This window comes from Megalops cyprinoides, chromosome 6, assembly GCF_013368585.1.
Source record: "Megalops cyprinoides isolate fMegCyp1 chromosome 6, fMegCyp1.pri, whole genome shotgun sequence".
NCBI lineage: Eukaryota > Metazoa > Chordata > Actinopteri > Elopiformes > Megalopidae > Megalops > Megalops cyprinoides.
In genome coordinates this window covers 35,420,096-35,439,740 of record NC_050588.1, presented here as the reverse complement: position 1 = coordinate 35,439,740, position 19,645 = coordinate 35,420,096, and the positions used below count along the sequence as shown (strand labels likewise).

Genomic DNA, 19,645 nt, shown 5'->3' with positions numbered 1-19,645 from the left:
TGATTCCTCTCAAAGAGGTCATGACCCCAGCCTGAGAAACTCTAATGCCTCCTTCTCAATTGCCACATTCAATAGCAGGTGGAACATCTGGTGTCAGCACAGGCCATTCAAGTATTTTAGTGAGTGTATATTGTGTACTATATCCTCTTGTCTGTGTGAAAGCTAGCTTTAAATCCAATGAAGCATAGAAACAAGGAAAACAACCACTGATGCCTCTGCTTGTCTGTATAGTTTAGGGTATTATTATTTATTTAAGGTGTTTTGTCTTTCTCAGTTACTACTGTTAGCAGTATTACTTAGAGTTGTGTATTAGACTATGCATTAAATTTAGAAAGTGAGGCAAACAGGGCCAGGCTCCTGAGGTATACCGGGGTTGTATGTAAACATGACAAAAATCCATGCTGACAAATAGCTTAACCTGTGTTAATGTACAAACCTATTAAAATGGTCACACTGAAAGAGCTATAATTCTAATCGCACTGAAAATGTTAATACCTCAAAAACAGCATCTCATATTGTTTAATTGCCAAATAGAACAGAGTTCAACAGCTCATCTCTCTCTTGAAAAGTTATTCTTTATTAACATGCAATAACATAATGTAGACACCTTACATCTATAATGTAGATTACTAATGTTATTTACAGAGGCTTTGAGTCAGTGAATTAACTCAGAACTAGGTTAGAACAAAAGGAACACTGTGTATTGATATTCAGGACTGATGCCACCAAACCAGCCCACTCGCTCCTTGGCTCCACATGAATACTGTCCTTTAGTAGTCTGGTGGGTGCTAACTGAAAAAGTTACTTATTTCAAAGTCTGGGGGGGAGGCAGGAAGGAATGGCATTTCGTGACTGGCAGCAATCAATCACTCCTTGAAGCAGGCTAATGCAGTGGTCTGTGGTTTGTTGGAAAGGGGGTAGCAGGGAAAAGATTACTGCAGTGGCAGGCTTCACAGGACTGGCAGTGGGTGTAGTGCTGCAGTTTGAAACCATCCAGAAAGTAATTAAGGTGTTTAGAACACTGTGCTCTATTGTGTGACAGGGGTGTGTGTGTGTGTGTGTTGCTTGCATTTTTTTTTCTTTTTTACTTTTATTTCCTCACACTGTACTGATTCACACAAAAATAAAGAAGTGATTAAAAAGTGTATGCTATTTTGATTGCATTGCAAATTAATTTTTGTACCTGAATGAGCAGGCAGTATCCCTTCCCTGGTAATTAATTTCTGCTCCTGGTTATTAAGATGGAGCAAAGATCATGAAGTCTTCCAAAGCAATATTTATATCACACAACTTTTTTGTTATAAAATTTTTGATTTGTATATAATTTTTAATGGCTAGTTGAACACTTAGCATGAAGTTCAGGTGGCAATACTTTAAATTTATTTTTCCAAAACTTTGCTCTTTTAAATCTTTCCCATTGATAGCTTCAATTTTCATAAATTAATGAAAAGTAAAAACATGTATACTCATATATAACGTGAAACACCTTTGACAGATTCTATGGGGTTTGTAAGCCATATCGATCGATTGATTTAGGACCTAACCCTTTGTTATGTTCTGTAGTTTGTTTCACAGGGCTACTTTGAAAACACAGGCGCTGTCCCAGATATCACACTGGTATTCTATGTAGTATGCTTAGTTACTCCTGACCAGCTAGTGCCTTGTTGTCCATGCTACACATGGTAGCATGGACAACTTTTTGAAGTTGGATCTTGTTAGTTGCCCTATACCCTGTGGCTGTATAAATTAGCTAGTACTGTGTCCTCAAACAGACTTTGCTCTCAGCTGAGCACTACTGTCTCATTGTGGAACTGTACACATCCTGTCCCCGTACTGTCGCTATACTTACTGTATGCACTTTCGTACGTCACTTTGGATAAAAGCGTCTGCTAAATAAATAAATGTAAACGTAATAAAAAAAGTGCACAGGAGCCATACTGTGTTCACTGAAAAAAGAAGGATCTCATTGGCTGTACATTTTCCAGGAAGTGTTTCATGTTTCCTATCCCAGAATTCCTCACAAACTAAAAGGCGTGAGGCTTATGGCAGAGTTAGAAAAAGTGTTGGAGAATTTGAACGGTTGTGCACAGTCGGTATACAAGCAGCTAGGTAGTGAACGACTGAAAGCATTTATGAAATATCACATTTGTTTTCAGTATGTATCATGCTAACAGAGATTTACTGTTGCGTAAAGCAACATGCCAGTTTTTACATTTGTTAGGAGTGTTCACAACTAACTGTGTATTTGGATACTTATACATTATAAAAGATTTAGTAGACAGTGTGTACTATGCTGGACATTAGTATGCAGTTTGCTATTGTGCGATTTGGGACACAGTCGTTAACATCCAATGCCTGTAAAATTATTACCTGTCCATAGTCTAGAAAACAGGCATATCTTACATTTCAGTAATCTGAATGGAATTTAGATTTTTTTTTGTGTGTGTTTGCTGGGAATGGGTGTGACTGAATTTTCTGTTACTTATTATCACATTTTTGTGGTAATTACTGTCAAGGACAGAGCAAATTCCTGAGACCACCGAGCTGTTTTTATATGTCGGCAAAAACATTTTCTCATGCATTCATATACAACATTAATTCCAGTTTGTCCCTTGTATATCATCAGACATTGAAAATATATATACGTATTTGTTCTCAGAACTACCTCTCCTCTTTGCCAAGGCTGAGGTCTGACACTGTCCAGATCAGCCCCAGTTGGCAAATAGGAAAAGGAGAAAGGAGGAGGGAGGGGGGTGGATTTGATTTCCTCTTCTTGTAAATCATACATCAGCAGAATTCCCCTCTGTGCTGTTTGGAAGTGACAGAATGACAGGTGTCGTTTATCATACGGACTCAAAGCGGTTGTGGGAAAAGGGGGTTCAAATTATTTTGGAGGTGTGGAGATTCCCCCGAGTGGTGGATCATTAACTGATGGGGTTCTCCAAAGGGAGCCAGAAATCTTGCTTCTGCTTTCACTCACATTGTCTGCTGCTGCTGGTTCCCTTCAGACCGAACCTGGTAACAAACCAGAAGAGAGTAGTATGCGGATAGATTATACTGAATGTGCAAAGCAACCTGTGAAATTGCTTAAAACAGCCTCAGCATAGAATTATAAAATTTTGGTGAGTGATATTACATGATATTGTAATATCATGTAATATCACTCATGGTATATTTCAAATAAAATAGCGGGAGTATGGTACTGTGTACAGGGGTTGTATGGTGGACATGGTAGAGATACTACAGTTGCTAGGTTTGATATAGTTTACTAAGGATGTGTATGAAATGCTGAGTGATTGTTTGGTAGGGTGGAATAATAAAGTAACATGTCATTGTGTATGTGAGTATGGTCTGAGTACGCATGTGTGGGGGTCGAGAGAATCTATATGTATAATTTAATGCATTTATGAATATGAGAACATGTGGATAGTGTATTTCAGAGTAAACATGTAACGCTAGGAGCAGTTTGTGTTTCTGTAAGGAAACTAAGGAAAACGTGTTTATTTGTGCATCTGTGAGGTGTGTGTGTGTCCGTCTGTGTGTGTGTGTGGGTGGTTTAAGACTGCTTGTATGTCAGAAAGGCTGTACCTATGGGAAATCTTGCATATCAGACATGTGTGTTACATTACTTATCTGGTATGTACAATATACACAAGTAAATCCACAGCATAGGAAATATTTCATGTATGTTGAATGTTATTTGACAAAATTTAGAACAGTACAGTACAATTTAGAACAGCTGCCAATTAGTGTGTTATATTTCCTACTGTAGGAAGCAGTGGGAAATATTGGAAGGGAAACATTCTCCATGGATTTGTTATGGGACATATTTTGCAGTTTTGAAAGGCTACAGGTCTGTGTCTACAGATTACACAAACTATTTGAGTGCACATACCAGAGCTATTTGTATACAATATTTGCTATATACACACATCTTTCAGAAGTCTAGCACAAAATGGGAAGGTGAAACCTAGGCAAAGGTGAAATATTTTTTTCCTTTAAGGGCAAACTAATGATAAAAGGTAATTTCCTGTAGATGAAAAGTGCATGGCTTCACAATTACACTGCTGGAACAGTCTACGTTACATTACTGGCATTTAGCAGACACTCTTATCCAGAGCGACTTACAACGTTATCCATATATACAGCTGGATATATGAGAATTATGCTCAATGACTGAGGGATTCAGCACTGCAAGGTCATGGTCGATGGACATTGCTACAGAGATGCAACTGGAAAAGGTGCTCTCCAAGCTGATCTCTGGCAGTGCCTGTAATTATAGCTGTTTAATGATGACAGAGTGAGCCACTGTATCTGAGATCAGCCAATGGCTGCATGAATGTGATTTAGAACACCAGTGTAATTCAGCAATGTAATTGTACCAAAGATAAGATAAATTACATTATTTGGTCTCACTTTGGTCATGTAGTAATAGAAAAGAATAACAGTCATTATACATTTTATGTATATTATGGTAATGCATACAGTTCTAGATGGCATTAACATTCATTGTAGGATAATTCTGTGATTATTAGTGGTTGATAAACCACATGTGTTTCTGTTAAGATAAAACTCAAATCAACACAATGGGGGCTCTTTAGACTGGCATGTCAGAGGCACCTTTGTGGAAAGGGCTGAAAAAATATTTACTGATCTAAATGCATTCAGAGGCCTTCCTGACCTGTTTCTGTTGCAGTGAATCACCGGTCGCTATCTTGTCATTTAAGACAGCCACTGACTCTATTACAGAAGAGTGCAGATAGCCCCGAGGCAAATGAAACATTAGGTACTTGCCAGAGCTGTTCACATCCGATCTACGCACAAAAAAAAGCTTGCCAGTGATGTGTGCTCTTTGGGTACACTCAGCGCTGCAGCAATATTCAATAACTCTCGGCATCAGGGTAGAAACACTTAGAGTTGTTTCACACAGGCCTTAGAGTACAGACCATTAAAGCATTTTAGACTAATTGATGAAGAAACTTTTTTTTTTTTTGAAACAATCTTAAATGAGCTCTAGACATGCAAGTACATAACCAAACATGTGAGTGAAAAGTACATATTTATTGAACTGATTCTTTGAGTACAAACAACGTTAAGGTACGATCAGGGTATTTTTTATTCCACACATAATTGGATGTTCTGTCAATGTGTTATTTTAAGCTTGTGTTCCACCAGCGTGAACAAGATGCGTACATCAAAGCATATGTTAAAACAAATCACTTCAATGGTCTGAACATGCAGTGTGTTAACCCACTCTTATACCTGACAGGGAACATAATATCACAGATGTATATAACCAGCTGCTACTATAAGGGAGTTCAAATTATGCACAGTTAAGTCTCTTAGCTGCTAGATAGCAGGTTATGTCCATTTTCATCCCTGTTATCTGGTTAGTTAGATAGTTAGTGTCTGATTGGCTGAAAAGGTATCATGTGCATCCATATTGAAGGCAGAATGTCTGTGATGCGTTTGAATTGCAGTTGGCTACATTGAAAATTGCATGATGTTGCCATTGCATGAACACAAGATATGCCATGCCAACACAAAACCAGTTGCCATTAAGTCTAAGTTCCATTAGAATGTGTGCACAAACTTATCCCAAAAAGGATATAAGCAGTTTTCCCCTCATATCTGTTATCTAGCAGCATTCTCCAGGTGGCTTCATAGTTAAATATAGTAATACATTTAGTATACATTTACGTCATGTATTACATTTTACTAACATGCATATATAAATATAACATAAAAACAACACATGCATATTCCTTAACCAAGGAGATACTAGCTAGGAATAAGACACATTGTATTAGACACATTGCATTTTGGAGGAGGGGTTGAGTCTGGTAGTCCAATGAAGTCTAGATATTGAGATGTAATGTAAAATCTGTAAAAATATATTGTTTCTTTCAGTGCAACGTGAAGCTTCATAACTCTGCAAATTCTACAGAAGAATAATGGCAGCATCTGGTATAATGTCAAAGGGGGAAGTCAATGCATCACCTTAAAGGATTGCACTGACAGTTTACAAAGCAATGACATTTTGTTTCATTTGAAAAATTCTTTTGTATTTGCAATGCAGCAGAAATCGTTGTCTTTACATTTTTCATATCCTTAAAAACATGGTGAAAACATAATGCAAGATCTATTTTTGCAGCCTGTGTTTCTGAAAACTGTTTCTGAGAGTTTTAATCACAAAAAAAAGTAATTCAGGATTGTGCTCGCAAATAGTACTGACAAGGTTCAGGCATTTTTAACTGGACGCTGAGACGTGAAATTTGTGGTATACAAATTTGAGGTTGAATGTTCCAAATTGGTGTGGACCAACTTGAATTTAGAATCCGTATTTGTACAATATGTATGTGCAGTAGGTCAAGTCACATAAACACCCTCAAACATAAGACTATTTGATGTTTATTGAAGATGACCTGTGCTCATCATTTTACTTAAATTTTGCATCTGGCACTGGATCCTGTCTGGTCTTGAATGCTCAAAGGGTAAAGCAAAGAGAGATGATCCCATGAGTCACTAGCAACAGACCTTCCTGTAGAGAAACAATCTCAAACTGGCTGGCAGGCTGTCCACTGTTTTGAGACAACACAGGAAGAAAGAATGCTGTTGCATCTGGGATTGGTTTATCGTGAGCAAATCAACCATTCCAGCATGTGGTAGTCATATCAAAACATTTCTGTCCCAATTTAGGATTGCCTGTATCATTTTCCTGTAAAATGATTGCCAAGATGGATTAGATCTAAATGAACTACTGCATGTGAGGTATACAACTATTTTTGCTGTATTATTTATCAATATATTTATTGCTATTATCATGGATGAAGAGCACATTTTAATTGTCTGAGGGGAAATTTATACACTGTGACATATTTCATTATGTACCACACAGCAAAAAACCATGCCAGTTAGTCAAGTTGCAGATATTAATTATTACTCTGAGCACTCTTTTTGCTGTTCCTGAATAAGAGGAGGGTGATACCATTGTCTTTATTATTAATTGCATACTATTTTGCTTGAATAGTAGCTAGCAGGTAAGCAGGAGACCGTCAGTGCATAGGCCCTAATCTGTATCTGTGCAGTAAAACCAATTGTTTTTTTGATGAATACTATTGTGCAGGTGCATATGAACATTTTACAAACTGTCAAAATGTGGCTTGGCATTCGGTAAGACTACAGAGTGTGTGTGTGTGTGTGTGTGTGTGTGTGTGTGGTGTGTAGGGCATATGATTTTAGTTATATTTTTAATAGCCGTTTCAGATTTTGTCAACAGAAAGCTGTCAGGGGCTTCTCCACCAATGACGATCCTTGTTGTCAGTGCTTCTGAAGATGGATAGCACTTCAGCATGCCTATTGATTTGGTGCAGGCCAGAGATAAAAGTATCATTTGTCATTTCTGGAATTATTTGGAGTCCTAGTTAAGAGCCGGGGCTGGGGAGATGGCCATGCCTTGGGGGAAAAGCGGGCTGTCGGGGCTTTGATGAATGACTGCGTCGGCTTCGGGTTTACCGCCAGCGCCGGGGCCCCTTTTAGCCGCCGTTTGCTTTCACCGCGGTCCAAGAACAACAAGGCGATGGGTCCGCGGTCCGAGGACCATCATCCTGTCTCGGGCTCCCCTCAGCGAGCCCGGTGGTCTGAGCGGAACAGCTGTGAGAGGGCGAGGCCCTTCCGCGCTCCGCGCTGTTTCCACACACAGCTGCAGCAGAGCGGTGTGGGTGGGTGCCGGACCGCCCTGCGCACTGACCCCACGCACTGGCCCAGCCTAAGGGCTGGAGCGGAAAAGGCAGATTCACAAACAGATGCTTGCATGCAGGCAGACAGGGGAGTAGATCAGCAGGCAGAAGGATAGGTAGACAGACAAATTAAGGAATCGATAGCCTTTTTATGTCCACCACACAAAAAAAGCCAGCTAGCTGCATGTCAAGTGGGGACCTTGGCATGGCAACGGGGACAATGCACAGTCTGGCTGTGGCGGGTTGTGGCTGCTATTACTTTGAGCCAATTACAGTGAACTGAGTGTAGCTGAATTCTTAGCATTTGACTGCGGTTAGAAGCACATCCTGAAACAGGAACATGTTTGGTGCAGAAATGAATTAGTCACTCATTGATCAGTGATTAATAAAGGAAAAATAAAGTGAGTCATCCACTAAAAGAAGTGTGTATAAATGTCTGGGGGCATTTGCGACCATTTACACAGGACTGCAGCCCTGTATATCCATGCTAAAATTTACAGTGACTAAGTAGGAAAGAAATCATGAATAGTTAACTCATGTTTGATTTTTGTAGAACTATTAATCTCGTCCTAATACTCTCTCTCTCTCTCTCTCTCTCTCTCTCTCTCTCTCTCTCTCTCTCTCTCACACACACACACACGCTAAAATATTAAAGAACAATCTCCATTTGTGTTTCTAACCTCATTGTGAATATTACAGCACAGTGCTGTTTCTTGTTGATGGCTTTATAGAACTAGTGTCTGAGTGGCTCCATTCCTCCAACCCTATGTGTGTGCTTTCAAGAAGTTAAACTACCAGTGCTGGATATAGGACACATAAAAGAAGTTTAATTTAGGTTGCTGCTATATTTTGTAGGCTTTTGTAAGCAACCAAACAGTTCAGCGGTTAAAGTAGACTTAGTGTCTTTCTGGCCTGCTCTTTCAGAAATGTCCATCATTTTTTCCCGACCTGTACAAAGAGACCAGATTCATTGTGACATTAATGGCCTTATTTAGTAGATACAATAATCATTGCAAATGGCTAGTGCAGAATTGGTAATATGCGGCAGTGCACAGTGTGAAATGATATTTGCACCAAGATTTATATATTCCTCCTTACTTTGTAGTGCTTTCTCTAAGTGGGTGTCCCTGGGGTGTACCAGCTGGTTCTGACTGTGGAATGGCACTATCACAAAATGATTTTTTGCAGAACCTTTATACAGTGGTCATGTCTTGATCCTCAGGCAGCAAAAGCCCATTAAATTTATTCAACATAGTGTATTCTTTTGACTGTAGCTATTGTTGAATCAACTGAACAACACAACAGCATTAAAATATCATAATGTAACAACATAACATATTATAACACAATATGATAAAGACATCACATTTGCATTGTATATTCTATTTGCTACATAATTACTGCAGAAAAGAGGCAAGCTGTATTCATGGAAGGGCAAATCTGAGCCTCACTTAGCAGTCATGTATCACAAATAGAATCACAACAGGAAGTTTGTCCCGGCCCACCTGCTGCCTGTGCCACATGCAGTAGTGGCAAAAAATACCAAAATTGATTCAGACACGCCTCAGCACTCGTGCCAGTTTCTGCGTTTGAAAGCTCCAATGACAGCACCTAAACGGGGTCCTAATATTCAGTCCAATGAGTTTTTTTTTTTCCTTTTTCGGATGTTGATGTTCAGAAGTTAATTTTTGTTTTTCGGTTGTATTTGAATATTTGAAGACGGGTGCATAGCAGCAACCTAAAAGGGATAATTTTGAGAATCACCCCCTGCCTCAAAGGCTGATCACACTCAGTGTTCGTGATGAGCGACATTTCGAACAAATGCTAGCAAACAGACAGCGCGCCGAAACATTGATAGCTCTGTAACACTGCATTAAAAAAAAAAAAAAAAAAAAAACAAGATATATACGTGTTCAAATCTGGAGTGACTGCGGGAGCGGATAACAGATTGAATGCCGTTTCCCCTCGTGATATTGTAAGTGTCTGACATTATCTGCGCAACAGCCCAAGAGTCTGCCTAGTCTGGCTGCCAGGAGCTGCGGAAGGAAGTTGTGGGCCCTGGTCAGGGACACCACATCTTTAATTATCGCCGATATCGCCACGGTGAGGAGAGCAGCTCGAGGAGCGGAGCCAGGGCCCGGCTTCTTTAACGAAGGCTCAACGCGGCGTGGCACCGCGGCTCGGCTCGTCAGGGTGCATTATCGGAAGAACGAGCATCAGTGCCGTTGCCTTTCCTCTCCTCCTCCCCTTTTGTCTCTGTCTTTATCAAAGACATGATTTATGGTTTCTCTCCATTTTTCGGCCTCATCCATCACGCGGCCCGCTCCACCGGAGCCGGCCGTTGTAAATCACGCCCAAAGTCTGTCGCTCATTTCCATTGACTGTTCCGCAGCAGGCTGCGCCTCCATCACGCGCAACCTATTGACATGCCCGTATCTGTGCCGGTCCACTGCCTAAACCCCCCCGCCCGCTGCCAACCTTTCAACCCGCAGACCTCTTCCCAGTGTAAGAAATGTGAGAAGCACTGTCCAACCCACCATGAGGAACCTCTGTCTAACCATGGCCCGCTAAATTGTGTACTTGGACTGCCACAACACATGATTGTTCTTGTTTTTTTATTTAACAGAATGGTTTATAGCTTAAAAGAATGATCATTGATCTAAAGAATGTAGTGTAGGATGAATGATTTTATAAATTAACTGTCAAAATTTACAGTCTTAACATTTGAGGTTCAGTTTAGATCAATACAATGGAAATGGAAAACACAACATTAAACATATAACATAAAACTGTCTCATGTGTGTCCAGTTTAATTTTCATAGAATGCTGGTTTTAATGGCACCTCTGAATGCACAGACTACTTATTGAGGAGCTCACTGCATTCTTACACGGTCCACAAAGCCTTAGCTGTTATAATATGACTTGTATGATTAATGAAAATAACGGTTGTTCTCCTCCATGTTGATACTTTTTTCATGCTTTTTTTTGTATACTATGGGCTCCAGGTTATTTTTGGCTGATAACATGGCTGGCATCGAGCCCAGGTGATGGAGCCCAGCTTGTGACCACTGCAAACACCTTAGCCATTGAGCTACTGGGGAGCGGCCTCAGTGTTAATACAGTAAATCAAACTTTAAAACTCTTCCTTTGCTGTAAAGCAAATTTCTAGGAGTCATGTGTAAATGAAAATATCCTGGCTCTCAAAAGGAAAAAAAGAAAAAACATCTGAGGTGAAAGTATACCTGGTGGTAATATGAATGTCACAAATCGAGTGCATTATTATAATTACTATTATTATTATAAAAGGTTCATTTTATATTCCTTGTTGACATTACCCATGGAATTTTATACTGAAGAAATGTGCTCTTTATGACAAGTCCTCTTTTGCCTGCGTGGTAATATTCAATATGTAACCCTGGATGAGTGCTGTACATCAGGGTGAAAACTCCTGATAAGGTTGAATGTAGGGTAAACTGCTGTTCTGCAGAAAGGCACTATCAGATCTCATCAGGCAGCTGTAGAGACATGTCACAACCTCTACAAAAACAAATGATAGATCAGAGCAGGCAGTGAATAGCATGTGTGGGTGACAAAAAAATAGCCAGCATTGTGCTTGTGCTGCTAAACTTCAGCTGGCAAGGCAAAATATTTAACATTATTTATATTCATTGTGGGGATTCAGAAATACCAGGCTTCTGCCCCATGAGGAAAGTTACGTTTATTTTCCTATCTGGAGAACAAACAAGACAGTGTTGAATTTTCTGCAGTTTAGGCAGAACAAAAATGGCTCTTCATCTGCCATCTGGCACAGTTACTGTACGCAGACAGTAAATTTGCAAGGCACCTAGGATGGTTCAGTAAGAAAGCACCAAGGGAAATCTGTTGGCTAGACATACCGAGCAGTTGTAAATAAGTCATGTCAGGACCATTGTCTTTGGTTTGTGTTTAGTTTGTCCAAATAAAAGCATTTCTTGGGGGGCTCATTTTCAAAATCCTGATGTCTTCCAGAAAAAGTTTTTGTATTTGTTTTTTTTTTTTTATTATTTTCATTTTTTTTTTCAAAACTGAGCTGAATTCATTATATGAATATCTGTATAGTAATTAGGTGTATGCTCTCTGTGAATGAGGTCATGTGTATGCGTATGGTTACAAAATGAGCACAAAGTAAGTAATTTGGTCAGTTATCTGTACATTTTAAAATTGCAAGCCAAATATGTTATCAGACATGAAACAATGAAGGAAAAGAAAAAAAACGAGCAGCAATAGGAACAAAATACTGTCAGTAAAGGAACAATTGCTCATACACTGATGGGAACAGTATAATTACTGGAGTTTAATTTGAATGTGTTCCTCTTAGTTATGTTTAGAACTCCAGCTGAACAAGGATGTAGCAATTATATTCAGCTGATGCATTTGAAAATTCAAGCTCTGAAATACAAACTCAGTCCCTTTGGCACAGAACATCACTCTATACTTTACCCTTCAGCTGTTTTTTTTGTGTGCAAGAACAATGATATGCATAAATTGTATGCAATATAGTAACTTCATACAACCTCCTGACCCTCTGTGTTGGAGACAGGAGATAGTAAATATATATATTTAACCTTTCCATCAGATTATCATACCCACAGGTACCTGCACTCCCCACAGACTTAAGAATCATGACATAAAGGGGAAAAAAATGTATGGATTATATAAAGCTGTGGAGATGACAGCGTTTGATTGGAGAAAGTTAATAGTCTGATTTGACAGGACGTCAAGGACAAAAGCTGAAAAAAGTCATTTCTTTACAGTGAAAATGTGTGCACTAATGTACCTTGCCCATCAGAGTCAAGTTAACAGATGGGATACCTGAGGGAGATGGAGTCTCGATCATATCGGTAATTTTATATGCAGCTGTCTCCTCCTGAACTTGTTTTGTGCTGGTGGAAAAAAAAAGAATATTTTTATATTGTGTTCCAGGGTCCCCCTGGAGGATACCATCTTGTGAGAGGCGATGTGAGTGCCTGCCCATGAGGCCAAATGCACAAGCTAATCCTCCATGATCTCCAGCAGCATATTCAGAGGGAGGAGATATGTGCTTGAATACAGATTGCAGCTCTCTCCGGCCACTCATGTCCTATTACACTGCAGCCTGAGTGATGTGTCTGGGAGCAGATGCTTCAAGCGGGCAGCAAAAGAACAGCTCTGTACTGTGACATCACAGACAGCGCTGTCGGCATCAGGCAACAGACAAACAGGGAAAACACAAGATCACTGATATCAACAAAATGAATAATCTGCACTATAATCTAGACTCTGTTATAACACTGTGTTTTGTGCCAGACTGTACCCAAGCCTTAGCTTCACACTGCCTCATCCTCATAGCAAACATTGGGTTTATAGGATTTACTGTAAGAGATTAGTGAAGGCTTGAAATCTAAGTGTAAAAAAGAACTACACTTGATCTCTGCAAACTATGAAAGTCTCTCTGAATGTTGAACAGCATTTGTGCTGAACTAATAACCTGTTGGCAATCGGTATATTAATTGGAAAATTATGGCTTCATTTTTGGAAGACATAGAACCCAACTGTTGGGGTCATTTCTTCTTGACTTGACAAGGATAACTACAAAGAATGGTGCTCATAAAGCTCTCTGATATGAGGGGCTCATTACTGGTAAACAGCGTTCAAGGTGTCTAATTAAGCATCCAAAGTAGAGATGTCAGCATGGTGTCTACTGGATGTCAGAGCATGCCTTGGATTTTTGCTGTTTCTCTAATTACGCACAACTTCATTTAACACCCCCGCAGGATGTGCTTTACATACAGCACCACTGTATATGGTCGACTGTGATTTTGCATTGCACTGGTTTTGCGTCGACCACCAAGTCGAGTTTGAACCATATCTTATATATGTGCACCAGCTTGAATATCAGTTAAGTGAGGTGAAGATGAAAGGTTAATTCAATGTCATGTTTTATTTTAACAATATTTGCTTGTTATAAAAAAATCTTCCTGAATATCAGACAAGTCTGGACTGGGATTAGTGTATACATTCTACACAGTGTGTTTATGATTTTTCACCGTACATGTGCACAGTATGAAACCGAATGCACTGTTTTAACTGGAACCGAACTTCTCCAAAGGGACACCAAACTATTGCAGTGCCGTTTTTGACTTTTCTTCAGTTGGCTGCCTTGTGTCTCGCTTGTGAATGGGAAAACGATAAAGAAAACCTGACTCGCTGAGCGCCACTTCATGCCAGGCATCTAGGATCTGATCTATCCGACAGCAAAGGGACACAAACTCAGACCTGCCCAATTAATCTATCACCTTTCCTCAGACCATCCATTTACAGACCCAGCGATACAAACAGAATCCTAACACTCTCTCCCATCCCTCGATGGCAGACTCATGTGTAACATGATCACAAATATTTTCAACCCATCATTTTCCTGAAGTATTTCAAGGAGTTTACCTTGGGAAATAGTGCACTGAAAAATGCCCTTTGACAAGCGGACTGCAAAATGTGCAATATCCAATAAATCCTAGATGTAGACATAGTGCTGTTTTCCACTATGCTTCATTTTTACCAAAATTAAATGGCAAAATCACCAATTAACACACAGCAAAAGCAACACCACAGCACTTAGGATATCTAGATTCATCATCAGACCTGTATATCCTTCAGAGAACTTTCACTACAAGTACATGCCAAATGAACCAAGCACAATTTAAGATGTTAGCAAATCACTTGTATTTTTCTGGTCTGAAAGGAAGTGAACCTTAAACGTTTTCCGAAAGTGGACCAGATGTTAATCACTTACAAGTGAACATTGTGTGAAAGTGTCATTACTCATCCCATAACTCTTACACTTCACTGAATATGAAAAGAAATAGGCTTGTTTTCTCATTTCTCTGTGACCACTGAATAAATATGGCTCTTTTACTCTCTGTGTAAATGAGTTACTGGGACACCACTGTATAATTTAGGAATTGGTAAAAGAAATGATCTGGGTTATAAAGCCCTGTGTATATGGAGTCATGTTTGATAGGTATGCTTACCCTACGTAGAGGAGAGAGCTATCTGACAATCCTCCACAACATTTTCAAAATGTCCTCTAGCTTATTATTGTCTTTTCCAGATACATTTTAAAAGACAAGGAGCATAACCTTTTTATATGATCCCTATTACATGTTAATAAAATGCTATATATTATAGAATCTTGTAAGGGTATAGCTAATGAATTTCACTGTGGTTAGAGTAGAAAAACCACTGTTTGTACCATTACTAGAATGACCTTGACCTTTCACAAGTCTGTTAAGGTCTCTAATGCCAGGCAGCCTGCTGAGAGAGTAACCATGCCCAGACCACACTGAGGCTCCTTGTCTTAGCCGTATTGTGTGATTATTCTTATGAATTACTCTCTATTGAGCAAAGCATAAAGCAAATATTTATGGTGTCCTCATCATTGATTAAATTATCAATCTCAATTTATTAACCAGTACCCTAAAATCATATAAAGAGATAATTATATAATAAGATTATAACAACAATTTTTATAAGATAAAAATTGATCACTACCCTTGTAAAATATATCCCAGCAAGATTTAATTATCTTTAACATGTCCACAGAACTGCAGTCTCTGTAGGAGACCACAGGTACACCTACAATAAAGAGATGGGGGATTTCTGTACGCTGAACACGTCTCCCGTTCCTTTTCTTCTTTTCTTTGTGTCAGAGGCTTTGCCAGATGAAGAGGCTAGCACAAGGGAGCCATGCTGTTGCTTTTGTGACGTACAGAAACTGCCAATTCTCATTTTAAGCACAGCCCCGACAAGCTAACAGATGCAAGCGATTTCCAGTCACTTCCTGTCTGGGCAACATGTATTTGCCCAACTCCCCGGGGGGTCAAAGGTGACAGCTTTCATTAAAGTCAAAGCATGCTTAGAGCATGCCCGGCCTGTCTGGGATTTTTCTGCATCTAATCATTCAGTGTAGGTACGTCAAAATGTGTGCCTTAAGAAATAATATGCCTTATAGATATAATATCCCTTACCTGTTCATACAAGCGCCTCATTTAATCCTAACATTCTCCTTGTGAAATAAGCAAACAGATTTTTTAATACTACACCATTGCAGCCCTATTCTGGGGGACTGGTGTTAACAAAAATACATTAACACCTGATGCTGAGAGTGCAAAAACCACCTGATGGTTTTTATGCAACCATGAATATTGGATTTCCCCAGATGGTCACTAAGGGTAGTGCTGGCTTTATTGGTAAGAAATGATGGCACCATTTTAGGATTCTTATGGATGTTTCAGTATAGTTTCATAATCTGTTTTGCTGTAATAGAAGTTTTCAAGGTTGATATCTCTGCCTGCTGCTATGCCTTTCTATAGCTGCACCCGAGTGCTGATATATATCCTGTTCACCATTGTCTTGTTTGCACTGTCCCCAGTAACCAAACACTAATAATAGAAATTATGGAAATTCATTCTTTCGCAACAACTGCAAGCCTGTGTAATTTCCCAGAAGAATTTTTAGATTTTTGGTTTGTCAGCCTGTGTAGTTTAAATGGTTTGGTGAAAAAGTCATTGGGGTATACTGGGTATATGCTTGAGGGTTTGAGTATGATATTGCTTGACAATTTACAGTTATGGGCAAATCCATATGCTGTATTTATTCTGAATCTATACTGCCATTCTATACATTCAAAAGCCTTTTTTGCCTTTTAGAGTGCCTGATGGATAGATAGATGATTGATTGATTAGATTTAGATTTTTTGTTCAGTCAGTTTTCTCTGAGATGTATATTCTTTCCAAGTTTGTATCTCCTGGGCTGAAACTGCTGTTTCTTAAATTGCTAAACTAATAGTGTTCCTGCTCACCTCCCCTTGTGACAGTATGCAAGACTTGCTCTATTTCTGTCATGTCCAAGGATGTCCATTGCATGTCCATTTCCAAGGATTTCATTAAAATAAAATTGCAGAAAGATTACACCATTTTGATTCATCATGTTTTGTGACAGTTTAATTTGTTTGTTTTACTTCATTACTTAATGATGGATGAGGATGTTTTTAATTGTCTTTTTATAAATTGAATAACTATTCTCATAAGTTCACTTGAGACAGCTGTGCTTCCCACACTGTGCTTATGTCAGGAACAGTTGAATTGTTCGTTTTAAAGGAAATTGTTGGTGTATTCTTTAATTTGTGTCTTAATGTTGTCATCTGTTAGCGGTTAATGGTTTCATTTCCAACATTTTGATTTTGTACCTTTCCTGGGAATACAGGAGGAAATATTTATTGATCTATCATTTAATATGACTATAGGGTAAACACTTGAGTTACCAGTCTGTATAAGTTCTTGTATGATCTAAAGAAATGAGCTATCCTTGGAAAAACTTGTGACAGTGAGAACTGAATGTGTCTTCTCTCTCTGTGGGATATAGCATTCATCAGACTAGATTACTATACTAGTAACTCTACTCTACTAGATTGTTAATATGAATTACTTTGATTAATGTTGTAATGAGCTGACTCAGTGAGCTGTATTAAAAAATTCTAAATTTTAAGGCCAAGAAAAATTTTATCTGAATGAACAAAAAAAATTAGTCTGACATTTTAAACGTATACATGTTAGCACACGCTTTCTTAGTTCAGACGTAGACCACGGCCCAACGCATCCAGACTCCGTTACGCCAGGAGTATGTTGTAACCAATTAATGTTATAAATACTTCAAGCAGCTGATTTATGATGGACACCCTAGGTTTTCTGACCTTTGCATATCCTGTCTGAAGATATAAATTGGTAGTGACATGGGCTGAAGGCTTTGCAAGTTTATGACACGCTTAATCTCCATTATGGAGAACAGGAGTCATGTTGTGACCCTAATTAGACTGAAAGCTTTATTTACCGGCTTTAAAAACAGCAAACAACACTATTTGCAAAGTGGTGCCCCAGCAGTTATATTTACCAAGAGCAAACATTCTTTATAGCACCTTACCCTCATCAGTTACAGAGTGGTTTTAGGTGATATATTATATTGTATATAAAGGTCTGTGTTTGGAATTTCGGTAAAAAAAAAAAAAAAACAATCACAGACACTTGGAGTTCGATCATAAAAATTTGTTCCTGTTTGTTTGAAAGGCAGCTAAGGTAGATCCATAAGTAAATATCAGTGGAACTTGTTTGTTTTCACTGACCAGCCATTTATAAATCAGGACCATTCACTCTGAATGTGGCAGATATATCCATACAAACACTTCCCCCATGGTAAATTTTCTAATAGGGGAGCGTGAGGCACAACCTAACACATTTTGGTTTTTGCAAAATAATTTTTAAAATATTTAAGTTGGAATAATCATGTTTTTATACAAGCGACATATACATCTCTGCTACAAACAAACACTTTGAACTTTGTTTCTAGCACCTACCGTTCATGTACAATTCCACTGAAAATGACAGGAAGTGTAATGTTGCAACTTACCCCATGGGTGGGATTAATTGTAACAGACAGAGGGTTATTTGCTAGAAAAGTCTGATGAATTAGTGCAAACAAAGTTAATTCAATATAATTCTATATTGTATGAAACAAATATATTTTTCAACCATATTGCATTATATATTATCTATCTATATGATAGACAGACAGATCAATCGATAGATACACAAACACACATCAAATTATTTATGAATACTGACATGAGACTCCCGTACCTGTTTTTCTTATTCGATGTCTCATTCTGTGAATAAAAAGTTCCATGAAATTAGTTGTTTTTATTCTGTATGAGAGAGAAATAACTTCTTGTCATTGTTTACCAAATCTGGCTTAGTTGTATCGCTGTGTAACAACTAACCCCACAGTATGGAGGCTGTATTTAGCCTAGCTAGCACTTGCTGTGAGCTCATCACATGTTTCGAAAATGGTGCTACGTTGTAGGCAACAAGATGGTGATTAAAGTAATATAAGGTTGGATTTTGTGATTTACACACACAGCTCAGTAACTGAAAAACACCTCTGAAGGAAAAAATTACTTACATGCCCTGAAAATACTCTTTGGCACAGATTTCTTCAAAACGCTGACAAATCTTTCTGAATTTTCGCAGGAGACCGTGGCTAGGAAATGTGGTAATGTGGCCAGAAGCACACGCTGCTTGACCTTGTATGACAACATAAAAAGTCTGTGTTAAATTTTGTTAACCCTGTGTTAGGTTGTTCCCCGCGCTCCCCTACTTATTGACCGTTTTGAAGTGAAAAGCTCTCTGATATAGTATCTGATAAGGCCGGCAGGTTCGTTATGAATTGTGGAGTCACCCATGAGTGCATAGACAAGAGGAAACTAACTAACATGATTAGTTTGAGGTCGAGTTCTGTCTGCTGTGTCACTTTGATTCATATGTTTCTAATACAAAAAGCCAGGCTAAACAGGTGGAAATCCAAAGTGTCATGTAATGGGAGAGCTGGACAGCACAGAATTATTCATTTTAGGTAGTAACAGATTACTATAGGCAGAAAGTGAGCATGTAGTACTTTGCTGTATGTAGCTAGTTATAGACATGTGATTTTAATTATAATAAATAGAACAAAGGCGCTCCTTAATGGGGGCTCATATTTTGAGATATAAAATATGTGCTGTATCCTTTGATTGATTAATTTGATTCAGCCATTTTACTTGCTTGGTCATGTGTCCTGTATTTGGTTTAGAGGCATATCCACCCCATTTGCAACTGGCATTTTTCTAAGCTAAATTATAATAACACTGCTGTCAATAAACTGTCTTCCACCCTTACAAACATGTAAATTATAATCATTAGTATTATTGTTATTGTTCTTGATGTTGTTGTCATTTTCCTACAGTTTCATTGTACATACTAGTAATTACTATCATTAGTGTTATTGTTATCATTTCCATATGG

General features: G+C 38.7%; 1 protein-coding gene across 1 annotated transcript in view; it reads left to right on the top strand.

Annotated features, from left to right (window-relative positions):
- Nucleotides 1–19,645, top strand: part of LOC118779896 (teashirt homolog 2-like) — a 35,933-nt gene that overhangs the window by 11,766 nt on the left and 4,522 nt on the right. The window lies entirely within an intron of this gene.